At 40.5% G+C, this 13,399-nt stretch overlaps 1 protein-coding gene across 7 annotated transcripts in view; it reads right to left on the reverse strand.

Annotated features, from left to right (window-relative positions):
• The window catches only part of LOC139747138 (nuclear transcription factor Y subunit alpha-like), a 211,476-nt gene that overhangs the window by 143,062 nt on the left and 55,015 nt on the right, over positions 1-13,399 (reverse strand). For 2 of the 7 annotated variants that reach the window (XM_071659062.1, XM_071659056.1), the window contains exon 1: positions 8,608-8,695. The exons of 1 other annotated variant lie outside the window; for it this stretch is intronic. The gene's annotated coding sequence lies outside the window, so the exon portion shown is untranslated. 4 more of the 7 variants (XM_071659061.1, XM_071659057.1, XM_071659060.1 and 1 more) reach the window with 4 other exon arrangements.

Consider the following 13,399-nt stretch of genomic DNA (forward strand, 5'->3'; position numbering starts at 1 on the left):
GGGGAAACTATTGGATGGTGTAAAAGCCTTCTACAGCAGAGCAAAAGCATGTGTAAGAGTGGATGGAGAACTGAGCAAAAGTTTTGGGATACATGAAGGAGTGAGGCAGGGCTGTGTGATGTCACCATGGTTTTTCAATATATATATGGATGGAATGATAAGAGAGATGAGAGCAAAACTAAGGAAAAGTGGTGCAGAGATGGAATGTGGCAGAGAGATATGGTGGTAGGTGGCAACTCTGTTTGCGGATGATACTGTGTTGTTTGTGAAGAGTGAAGAGGAGTTGCAGAAAGTTGTGTGTTCTATGATGTGTGTGTAAGTGGAGAAGATTGAAGGTAAATGCAAGTGAAAGTAAAGTAATGGTGTTTGAAAGGAAATAGTGAGAGTATAGGTTTTGTAAACCCATATAGAGGGAAAGAAGAAAGTGTACTATATTGTGCTGTGGATAAGTGGGGAAAAAGACAGCATAGTCCTCAGAACCCTGACCTGTGCAGCCAAAACATGGATGTGGAATAAGGCACAGAGGTCAAGAATCCAGGCTGTAGAAATGAGCTATTTGAGAAGAGCATATGGTGTGCCTAGATCGAATGAAAAAAGAAATGAAGGATGTATGAGAGATGTGGTATGCCAAGATATGCAAAGGGAATAAATTGTGGAGTGGTAGAATGTGTGAACATAATACTTGAGTGAGTTGGCCTTGTGGAAAGAATGCAAGATGGGGTTTACAAGGAAAGTGTATGATAATAAAATTAAAGAAGTTGGTGTGAGCAGAAGACTACTTGCAACATGGGCAAATAGGGTGGAGGAATACTGTAGGTAGAGAAATAGTGGAAGAAAGTATGGAATGGTGCATGCAAGGGAGGCATGTATGGAGAGGGATAAGTGGAGACTTTTGCCATGGCCACCCCTTGAAGGAAGTTCCTAAAGGGAACAGGTGTCAGAGATATTGAAAGATAGATAATAATTATATATTTTGTCTTTTGTCTTCACATATGTTTTCCAGAGTGAGCATGTTTTCTCTAACTTAACTCTCCTCTCTACTTAAAGTCCAATTACCTTTCCTTTCTTAATTTTGTAGACTTGACTTTTGACATAAACATGTATTTTTTTCATACTTTACCATTTCCCCAGCCAGAGAGGTAGCACCAAGAAATGGACAAACAAAGACACATCGGCTCACATACACTTACATATACATACTCTCACACACACACACATACATATTTTTTTTTTTTCAAACTATTCACCATTTCCTGCGTTAGCAAGGTAGCGTTAAGAACAGAGGACTGGGCCTCTGAGGGAATATCCTCACCTGGCCCCCTTCTCTGTTCCTTCTTTTGGAAAATTAAAAAAACAAGAGGGGAGGATTTCCAGCCCCCCGCTCCCTCCCCTTTTAGTCGCCTTCTACAACACGCAGGGAATACGTGGGAAGTATTCTTTCTCCCCTATCCCCAGGGATAACACATACATATACGTGAGTATATATAAATATATGATTTTCTCATAAAAAGATTTTCATCATTGTCCCCTTCATTGCCATATATTCATGAACTTATCAAAACACATAAGCCAAACTTTCCAGCAAGATTCATCAAGTTCCGTGGGCCCCATCACATATAAATGATCAAAATGTTTAGTTTCTTAATCAAGCCCATTACTGGGTAAGATATCAAATTCTAATGTCATGAACAATGTAGATTTAGTTAAGCTTAACATCAATGTTGATTTTGATTTCGAACTGGTTAGCTTTGATGTTTCATCTCTGTTCATAAAAGTTCCATTTGCTGGCCTCTTAGAATATTTAATTGATTATTTTTTTATCTTTTATTATACTTTGTCGCTGTCTCCCGCGTTTGCGAGGTAGCGCAAGGAAACAGACGAAAGAAATGGCCCAACCCCCCCCCCATACACATGTATATACATACGTCCACACACGCAAATATACACACCTACACTGCTTTCCATGGTTTACCCCCAGACGCTTCACATGCCTTGATTCAATCCACTGACAGCACGTCAACCCCGGTATACCACATCGCTCCAATTCACTCTATTCCTTGCCCTCCTTTCACCCTCCTGCATGTTCAGGCCCCGATCACACAAAATCTTTTTCACTCCATCTTTCCACCTCTAATTTGGTCTCCCTCTTCTCCTCGTTCCCTCCACCTCCGACACATATATCCTCTTGGTCAATCTTTCCTCACTCATTCTCTCCATGTGCCCAAACCACTTCAAAACACCCTCTTCTGCTCTCTCAACCACGCTCTATTTATTTCCACACATCTCTCTTACCCTTACGTTACTCACTCGATCAAACCACCTCACACCACACATTGTCCTCAAACATCTCATTTCCAGCACATCCATCCTCCTGCGCACTACTCTATCCATAGCCCACGCCTCGCAACCATACAACATTGTTGGAACCACTATTCCTTCAAACATACCCATTTTTGCTTTCCGAGATAATGTTCTCGACTTCCACACATTCTTCAAGGCCCCCAGAATTTTCGCCCCCTCCCCCACCCTATGATCCACTTCCGCTTCCATGGTTCCATCCGCTGCCAGATCCACTCCCAGATATCTAAAACACTTCACTTCCTCCAGTTTTTCTCCATTCAAACTCACCTCCCAATTGACTTGACCCTCAACCCTACTGTACCTAATAACCTTGCTCTTATTCACATTTACTCTTAACTTTCTTCTTCCACACACTTTACCAAACTCAGTCACCAGCTTCTGCAGTTTCTCACATGAATCAGCCATCAGCGCTGTATCATCAGCGAACAACAACTGACTCACTTCCCAAGCTCTCTCATCCCCAACAGACTTCATACTTGCCCCTCTTTCCAAAACTCTTGCATTCACCTCCCTAACAACCCCATCCATAAACAAATTAAACAACCATGGAGATATCACACACCCCTGCCGCAAACCTACATTCACTGAGAACCTATCACTTTCCTCTCTTCCTACACGTACACATGCCTTACATCCTCGATAAAAACTTTTCACTGCTTCTAACAACTTTCCTCCCACACCATATATTCTTAATACCTTCCACAAAGCATCTCTATCAACTCTATCATATGCCTTCTCCAGATCCATAAATGCTACATACAAGTCCATTTGCTTTTCTAAGTATTTCTCACATACATTCTTCAAAGCAAACACCTGATCCACACATCCTCTACCACTTCTGAAACCACACTGCTCTTCCCCAATCTGATGCTCTGTACATGCCTTCACCCTCTCAATCAATACCCTCCCATATAATTTACCAGGAATACTCAACAAACTTATACCTCTGTAATTTGAGCACTCACTCTTATCCCCTTTGCCTTTGTACAATGGCACTATGCACGCATTCCGCCAATCCTCAGGCACCTCACCATGAGTCATACACACATTAAATAACCTTACCAACCAGTCAACAATACAGTCACCCCCTTTTTTAATAAATTCCACTGCAATACCATCCAAACCTGCTGCCTTGCTGGCTTTCATCTTCCGCAAAGCTTTCACTACCTCTTCTCTGTTTACCAAATCATTTTCCCTAACCCTCTCACTTTGCACACCACCTCGACAAAAACACCCTATATCTGCCACTCTATCATCAAACACATTCAACAAACCTTCAAAATACTCACTCCATCTCCTTCTCACATCACCACTTGTTATCACCTCCCCATTTGCGCCCTTCACTGAAGTTCCCATTTGCTCCCTTGTCTTACGCACTTTATTTACCTCCTTCCAGAACATCTTTTTATTCTCCCTAAAATTTAATGATACTCTCTCACCCCAACTCTCATTTGCCCTTTTTTTCATTTACCAGTTTCAAAGTCTGTTTTTTATTGAATTAATGAAATTGTGTATAAAAGACTGTGTATTTCAATTTTATGGAGCATATTATAAAAAATTTGGTATGGCAATGGGTAACTCTCTTTAATCAGTATTAAGTAATCTTTACATGGAATTCTTTGAAACAAAGTTACTAAAGGATATCTTACCCTCAGAGTGCAATTTGGTTTAGGCATGTAGATGATGTCCTTTGTGTTTGGCCAACATGAAAATTTACAATCATTTCTTCCTTTACCTAACAATTTAGAACAATCTAGTACTTTCCATTAACTTTACTGCAGAAATTGAAAATAATGGTATGTTACAATTTGTAGGTTGCATGATCCACAGGGATGGAAACATGTTTAAGTTCAGTAGATACAGAAACCCTACCAATGTATACTCATATATCCATTATTACTCAGCTGAACATGATAGAGTTCAATCATCATCATTCCAGTCCATGTTCCTTAGGACATAACATATATGCAGTCCACAGTTTACAGAGGATGACTTTGAGAAGACATATTCTATTAGATCCAAGTCAAAGTATCCTGGATACATCCCTTAAGATGGCAACAAAATCATTTTAAAGAGTTAAACCCAACCCTCCCTTTGACACCAAGAACCTTTTAGCTCTCCCTTTTAGAAATAATTTTACTTTACTTCCCATGTTGTTTAAATCCTTTAATGTAAATACTTGCCTTCAGCAACAACAATACTATAAAGAACATCTTAACCAGGAGCTCACCAGAAAGTTCTGCAGGCTGAGTTTATGGGTTGTGTTATAGAGTACCATGTAAAAATTGTGATCTATTTTGTTGGGCAGACTAGTAAGGATCTTTCTCTGTCAAACTTAAGCAACATAAACATAGTATAAGAACAGGACAAGAATCAAATGCCTTGTTTAATGTTAAAAATTAAAATCATTGTACTGACTGGAGTAATGCAATCTTGGTTATTAACTCTAACTCCTTTACCACAAGAAGTATCATTGAATCTTCTATTACTAAATACACAAAGAACTGTAACATTAATATTAGAGAATGTCTATACAAAATTGGATAGCTTTATTGTTGATAAAATTTGTAAACAGTTCCCTTTCTTGTCCACACAACAAATTTTATCATACGCACGTTGCCAGACTCGAAAGCACCCAACCTCCATTAAGGCAGTGACTGTCTACCAAATGGCATCCTAGCTACATCTCTTCCTTGTATATCAACTGACTTTTCTCTTTCTTGTATCTCTCCTGATGAGTTAATCATTACACAAAAGTGCACTTGGAATTTAACGTGTTTCATTGCACACAGTCATCCAATCCCGACACCAATCTGCCCCACATGAAACAGCACAAATGCATGAAAGAAAAAAAAAAAAAATATAAACCCATACATTCACCTCTTCATTGCACCTGATCATCGCCCCCTGCATCAGCAAGGCAGCACAGGATACAGATGATGAAAGGCCTCATCCACTCACATCCATGCGAAGCTGTCATGTGTAATGCACCAAAATCACAGCTTCCTATCCAAATTCAGGCCTCACAGACCTTTCCATGGTTTACCCTGGACATTTCACATGCCCTGGTTAAGTCCATTGACAGCAAGTTGACCCCAGTATACCATATCATTCAAATTCACTCTATTCTGTCCACCCCTTTCACCTTACTGCATGTTCAGGCCCCAAATGCTCAAAATCTTTTTCAGTCCATCATTCCATCTCCAATTTAGTCTCCCTGTTCCACCCACTTCTGACACATGGATCTTCTTTGTCACCTTTCCCCATTCTCTCTATATGTCCAAACCATTTAAACACACCTGCTCTCTCTCTACCACACTTTTTATTACCGCACATCTCTCTTACCTTTACAGTATTTACTCGATCAAATCACCTCACACTACATACTGTCCTCAAACATTTCATTTCCAACATATCCACCCTCCTAAGCACTATACATGCATTTTGCCAATCCTTTCAACAACACAGTCTCCCCCTTTCTAACTAAATAACTGCAATACCACCCACTCTAGCCACCTTGCCTTGCTTCATTTTATGCAAGGCTTTCACCAACTCTTCACCAAACCACTCTCCATGGCTCTCTCACTTCATATACCACCCCAACCAAATCACCCTATATTTGCCACTCAACCATCATACACATTTAACAGTCCTTCAAAACACTCACTCCATTACTTCTTGTTATCACTTACCCTTTTGCCCCCTTCACCAATGTTCCCATTTGTCCTAGTATTTTGCACATTATTTACTCATTCCAAAACATCTTTTCATTCTCCCTAAAGTTTAATGATACTCTCTCACCCCAATCCTCATTTGCCCTCCTTTTCAACCCCTGCACCTTCTTTTCGATCTCCTGCCATGTTCTTTCATACATTTCCAACTCGTTTGCACTCCTACCCGATAAGTACTGCCCAAATGCCTCTCTTCTCTTCTGCTAGGACCTTTACTTCTTCATCCCACCACACACTACCCTTTCTAATCACCCTAACTCCCACCTTTTAAATGCATCTTTTACACATGCCATCATTGCTTCTCTAAATACCTCCCATTTCATGCCCAAGCCCCTTTTTTCATTTACTATCACCTTTTGCCATTCTACACTCAATTTCTCCTGGTATTTCTTCACAAAAATCTCCTTTCCAAGCCCCTTACTTACTGCAGTACTGCAAACTGCAGTCCTGAATATAAATGCTTAAATTGCATAACATTATTCCAACCACAGCAACGAGTTTTAAGTATCTGTGGTTTCTTTATGATTATCAAGCAAATGTTGCTTGATGATCTGTATAGCAAATTTTATAAAACACAAGACGTCTCTCATTGGCCCTTCTCCCTATCTCGTTTCCCTTGTTTTGGCAGCTATAGGACCTTCCAGAAATATAAATCCTTTGAACTGATGTATGACACAAAGAAAATCTAAAGAGAACCTAATAAAACCTTTCATGGTAGCCAAAATAACAGCAGAAACATACCAATATATAATTGGTCAACCACTGGGGCTTATGTGGCTTCTCTCTTATCTATTTGTTGACACTCAGGGCCAGGTACATATCAGTAAATCATGAGGGCACAATTACACTTCAACTAGAACACGAAAAGCTACTAAATCATGGGGGGATAGTTACACTTCAACTAGAATATGAACATCTACATATGAATGACTGCTTAGGAGGTTTACAGAGGTTATATTGAATTTTCACAAGAGTATTGCCTATGTTTATATCGATCATTCATGTAATGCTATCACTTACATAGCCTAATAAAGTATCAATTCTTAAAATTCATACTCTGCTCCTGTTATCTTCGTATGTCAATTTTAGTAACGCATCAATATCAACTATAGACACTATCTTATTCTGCACTGCTAATACAGTATATATAAAATATAATAACCGCACCATAGCAATACTTTGATCAGTTATTGAAAACATCTTTTAACAAAATCTATCTTAATGTTTGGGATTTTAAACAAAATCTCAACCAAAATATACCAATCACAACAATGACAGTATCAAACATATTGTACTGGATGTTAACAGACACACCATCTAATTTTTAGCAAGACAAAATCTATTGATATATTTCTACTGTCATTTTGACTGCTATGTAAGGTATGGCGAACATTTCATAGGAACTTTTGATCTTTCAAGGTATATCAGCAACATTTACATTTAACTCTGTCTTTTCCACAAAATGCTTTAACCTTCAATACCATCAAGTATCATGTTTGACAAAATTTCATGCTCATGTTCAAGCTTCGTAACTGTTGCTGTATTCCCTAAACACTACACTAGCTGAGTATTTAATCATTTTATAATATATTTATTGAAGAACCTTAAGCTATATGAATTATGACCCCTAAGGAGGTTGCTAGTGTTTACATAGGTTCTGTGGAGTTTCTGAAAGTTACATATACATTTTACACAATATAACCCCATGTTTTTCTCCAGTCATAACCCTCACCACTACAACCTTTTTTTTTTTTTTTAATATGAAAAACTTCATTTCCCTGAATCGTAACACTCACACTGCTCTTCCTACATTACCATCACCCTAAAGCAAAAATACATCAAGGAAGCATGGAATGCAATTCAAAGGAGGAGGTGTGATGAAGTTTGCCTTGAAATTCACAAAAATGACCACTAGCTCTATGGCTCATGGATCAGTCATGTTTACAAATGTGGGCTGGGCTGGTCCTCCAAGTCTTACATCTAACCCAAAGCGGTTTACATGGTAGTGATTATACCTAATTCAGCTACTTCGCTTTCCATTACATTATATACACTACAGAGACGGCAGGGTCTCACACGGAAGCAATGTAACGTCAAAAAGGTATAGGTACCGGGAAGGTCGTCAGCTGCTGAGCCTTAAAATCTGAAAAACACAAAGTTTTTGCCATTCCTACAACACTTGCACGTAAATATATCTTAAGACAGAGACAATCCTCTGAGGTGACGTTGCTCTAGCTTTCAATCTTATTCCCCACCATTTCCGTGAAAGCATCACCAGTACCAGTTGGAGGCGAGGGAGGGATTTTAAGACGAGGTGGTGTTGGGTCGGTACACTACTGACTCCACTTACACCTCAACATGGCTTCCTTTTCTTTGTCTGGTATATGCAAGTGACGTCCGCACACATCCTTTATTCAACCGCTTGACCTAACCTTCTCTCCCTTAACTCGGCTCATGTCCATTCCCAATCAAACGTGAGCGGGAAGAAGCTATAGAGTATAATTTGTGGACTTACATTGGGTATTAGCGAGCCGTTTCCGATGATTGGTAGTGCGACACCAATGAACGCCGAGCCCCTCGCCATTGGTCCAGCCAGGCCTCCCTCACCGACACCTACCACTGACTTACGCTCACAACACGATATCCATGCACTCAAAATACCTTCTTCTTACAACATCATCAAGCCCATTTTAAAAACTAAGGGTGAATAGATCTACCATACCGTATCCTTATCTGTCATGGATCATATTGTGGGGAATGGCCTCACGTCTGGTAGGCTAATCATATCTCAATTCGTATTTTGAAGTGAAACAAAATGAAAGTAAGAGATACAGATTGGGAAAAGCGGGTTGAGGCTCAGCAAATGAGACAGCACCAGGCGTGGCGATGGACACCGTTGCCACGTCTCGCATTCCCATCTTATATTACCTTAATTAGCTAATTTTAGCACGTTACATAATGATCTGGCAGAGGTCATCCTATATTATAATATCTTCTATCGACAAAGTAATAAATAGACATGAATTAATCCTCTAAGACGTCGATTTCACCGCAAACGTTTATTCGTCGTAACTGAAAAATTTCAAGAGTAGAATCTGGAGATTAATGGCCTACAGTGATATATATGGATATCACTTAAGCTCTGAAATTTTACGAATATTGTACTTGGCGTAATATCTCTCGTTTAAGTTTTGCAGACTGCTGTATGAGAGATATTATGTGACACATCGCCAAACTAGCTTTTCTTTACATCGTTGCCACATTTTATTAAAGAAATATAGAATACACATGTAATAGATATATTTCAAAAGATATGGATAGAAATATATCAATACTGAATCATTGCATTAAATTGGACTCGATATTGTCCTTCTCTAGATAGGATTATTGTCAGGAATCTGAAGGAAGCTTGGCATATGTAATCGCTGAAGCCTTGACTCACTACAAGGATTAATATTTTACCGAGACGTCTGGTGATCCATTTACATTTTTCCTACATTAAATACGAGTTTAAAGTTTTAAAAACCATAAAATCTATCTAAAACTAAAAAGATACACTATCTAAATTATATTTTTCTGTCATGTAATTACCCTGCCGTTCTAAATAAAGTATTGAATATTTGAAGCTTTCTGTATCAGTTCTTTTGTGATACAGCTACAGAAATGTCACAAATAATCAAAAAAAGTGCTATCCACTACGATATATGACTACGGAGGAGTTTATCAAATCTTCACGACGATATATGGTTATGGTGAAGTCTTTTGGTTACGAACAGGTTTTTAAATTCTTGGCGGGAGTCCAACACCACTTTCCCTCTCCACCCAAAGCATCTATCATGAGTGTATCATTTATGGAAGCATCAACCATAATTTGATTTAAAGGCATAATAGTATGATTTCCTTTCTGTAAATGTACAAGTGAGTTAACCTCATAAAATCAAGTGTATTGAGAAGATAAAAATAAATAGAATTTTGGTCGGTTGTTTGGGTTTTAGGCCTATCAACTGCCAGGGCCATTAAAGCCGTCAACGTAAGCCACATCGACCAACCGAAAAATCATCACCTTCGTGTGATAAAGACAATTACTTCTAAGACCACATACACTCTCAATATGCATGTGGCCCATGATAAATGAAGCCAGCATTAACCAAGCTGGCAACTGTCTGCCTTGCAAACACAAAGATTTCTATAATGCTTAACTCCTGGAGTTAACTATGCCACAACACAAAATAATGCATTTCTTTAAAGTTATTGATATCTCAAGGGAATGATGAGCATATTCATTAGTAAGATAGTAGAATGTTTTGTGTTAAATAAACAACGTTTTAGTCTATGGTTACGCGTTTTATTGAAATATTTTCGCTGGTTATTCACTTGATCAACATAATCAATCAGTCTACCTAACCTAACCTAACTTGGCCTACATTCAAACGCTCGTGGAAGAAAATCCCAACACAAAGAACTGATCTCTCCTTGTATATAGTACTGCTCTCACGGAGTAGAGTCGAAAGTGGTCCGACTTATAAATTTTCCCAGACAAACTTCCAAACTCGACCCCCTTGCCCTACGCCGCAATGTTGGATCACTTTCCCTCTTCTACAGGTGTTACTTACGCTTTTGCTCCCGATTGCTGGCTGCTTGTGTGCTCCCCACCATGAGCTAGATCAAGTAGTACTCGTAAAATTGTTGGCTTCTTGATTACTGTGTCCATTGGCAACTCAAGGGTGGGCCATTTTGATACCCATATCTTTCCCTACACCTCCAACCTTTGGAACTCTACCTTTTCATGTCTTCCCCAGTAACTATGACCTGGTACATTATAACAGACAAGTTTTTTCACTTCCTCCAAAATTAGTAAATACTTTCCCTTGTCTTGTCTGTTTCCCTTTCATAATTCTATTTATATTTCATTTAAAGCCTGGCCTTGATGTGGACTTCCGCCTGTCATTGGAGCCTTCAGCTTAAAAAAAAAAGGAAAAAAAAAGCCATTTCTAATCTTAAACTAATGTAAAATCTTACAGCTTAGTCATGTAATTGTCGATTCCAACAGTTCTTTACATTTCTTATCAAAAAGACAATAATCGTAAACATCATAGCTAGTGTTCTTTCTAGAAGGTAAAATGCCATGAAAGATGAATGATTTGCCGTGACGAATTGCACAGAAAGATAATATTTGTAGTAGAATATGAGACTTTGTTGAAGTAGGCCACAATGTCAAGTATATCTGCTACTAAAGTAGGAAGGATTCCCCATTTGTCGTGGGAGGCGACTAATAGAAACCCAACACTGTCACCATCCACCACCCATCACCAGGAACCAGTCCTTCACTTGCACACCATCACTGACTGGTGACCCAACACTGTCACCATCCACCACACATCACCAGGAACCAGTCCTTCACTTGCACACCATCACTGACTGGTGACCCAACACTGTCACCATCCACCACCCATCACCAGGAACCAGTCCTTCACGTGGACACCATCACTGACTGGTGACCCAACACTGTCACCATCCACCACCCATCACCAGGAACCAGTCCTTCACTTGCACACCATCACTGACTGGTGACCCAACACTGTCACCATCCACCACACATCACCAGGAACCAGTCCTTCACTTGCACACCATCACTGACTGGTGACCCAACACAGTCACCATCCACCACACATCACCAGCAACCAGTCCTTCACGTGGACACCATCACTGACTGGTGACCCAACACTGTCACCATCCACCCATCACCAGGAACCAGTCCTTCACTTGCACACCATCACTGACTGGTGACCCAACACTGTCACCATCCACCACACATCACCAGCAACCAGTCCTTCACGTGGACACCATCACTGACTGGTGACCCAACACTGTCACCATCCACCCATCACCAGGAACCAGTCCTTCACTTGCACACCATCACTGACTGGTGACCCAACACTGTCACCATCCACCACACATCACCAGCAACCAGTCCTTCACGTGGACACCATCACTGACTGGTGACCCAACACTGTCACCATCCACCCATCACCAGGAACCAGTCCTTCACTTGCACACCATCACTGACTGGTGACCCAACACTGTCACCATCCACCACACATCACCAGCAACCAGTCCTTCACGTGGACACCATCACTGACTGGTGACCCAACACAGTCACCATCCACCACACATCACCAGCAACCAGTCCTTCACGTGGACACCATCACTGACTGGTGACCCAACACAGTCACCATCCACCACACATCACCAGCAACCAGTCCTTCACTTGCACACCATCACTGACTGGTGACCCAACACTGTCACCATCCACCCATCACCAGGAACCAGTCCTCCACTTGCACACCATCACTGACTGGTGACCCAACACTGTCACCATCCACACATCACCAGCAACCAGTCCTTCACTTGCACACCATCACTGACTGGTGACCCAACACTGTCACCATCCACCATCCATCACCAGCAACCAGTCCTTCACGTGGACACCATCACTGACTGGTGACCCAACACTGTCACCATCCACCACACATCACCAGCAACCAGTCCTTCACTTGCACACCATCACTGACTGGTGACCCAACACAGTCACCATCCACCACACATCACCAGCAACCAGTCCTTCACGTGGACACCATCACTGACTGGTGACCCAACACTGTCACCATCCACCACACATCACCAGCAACCAGTCCTTCACTTGCACACCATCACTGACTGGTGACCCAACAGTCACTTATCACCAAGAATTTGGTGGTGGTGGGGGGGGGGGGATAGTGCACTAATACATGTTGGAAACACGTAACATTCATCATTCTCCCATCAATGGCTCATATGTAACCCTACAGCTCTAAGCCAGCCTTCCTTCTATGGCCATATGGTTTCTCAAACATGATGTCAATTTATAAATGGTTATCAAATATGCTCTTCATTTTTTGTTTGTCTTTTAATAGCTTAACGAGTAATCATCAGCGTTTATAATCATCTGGTTTCAAGCACAAAAATCCAGAATCAGTAGTCTGGCTTCCTGTACCCAGTCCAAAATGAATGGTTGGTATGATGGGATACAGCTGAATCTTGAGAGATGGGTCTTTTACAGATCACTACAGCTGTAAGAATTGGCGTTGAAGTCACCAAATGCCAAGAACTAGTATAAAAACATAACAGCTTCCTATTCAAAGAAAATGAAAACGAAAATCTGAATTCATCAATGTAGGTGAACAATCTAATCATTCTTTAAACCTGACTTTTGAGCTCATCATAAGATGCAAGGTAGACCACGGATGCAAGATTAATACGGAACTAAA

This window comes from Panulirus ornatus, chromosome 67 (genome assembly GCF_036320965.1).
Source record: "Panulirus ornatus isolate Po-2019 chromosome 67, ASM3632096v1, whole genome shotgun sequence".
Classification (NCBI taxonomy): domain Eukaryota; kingdom Metazoa; phylum Arthropoda; class Malacostraca; order Decapoda; family Palinuridae; genus Panulirus; species Panulirus ornatus.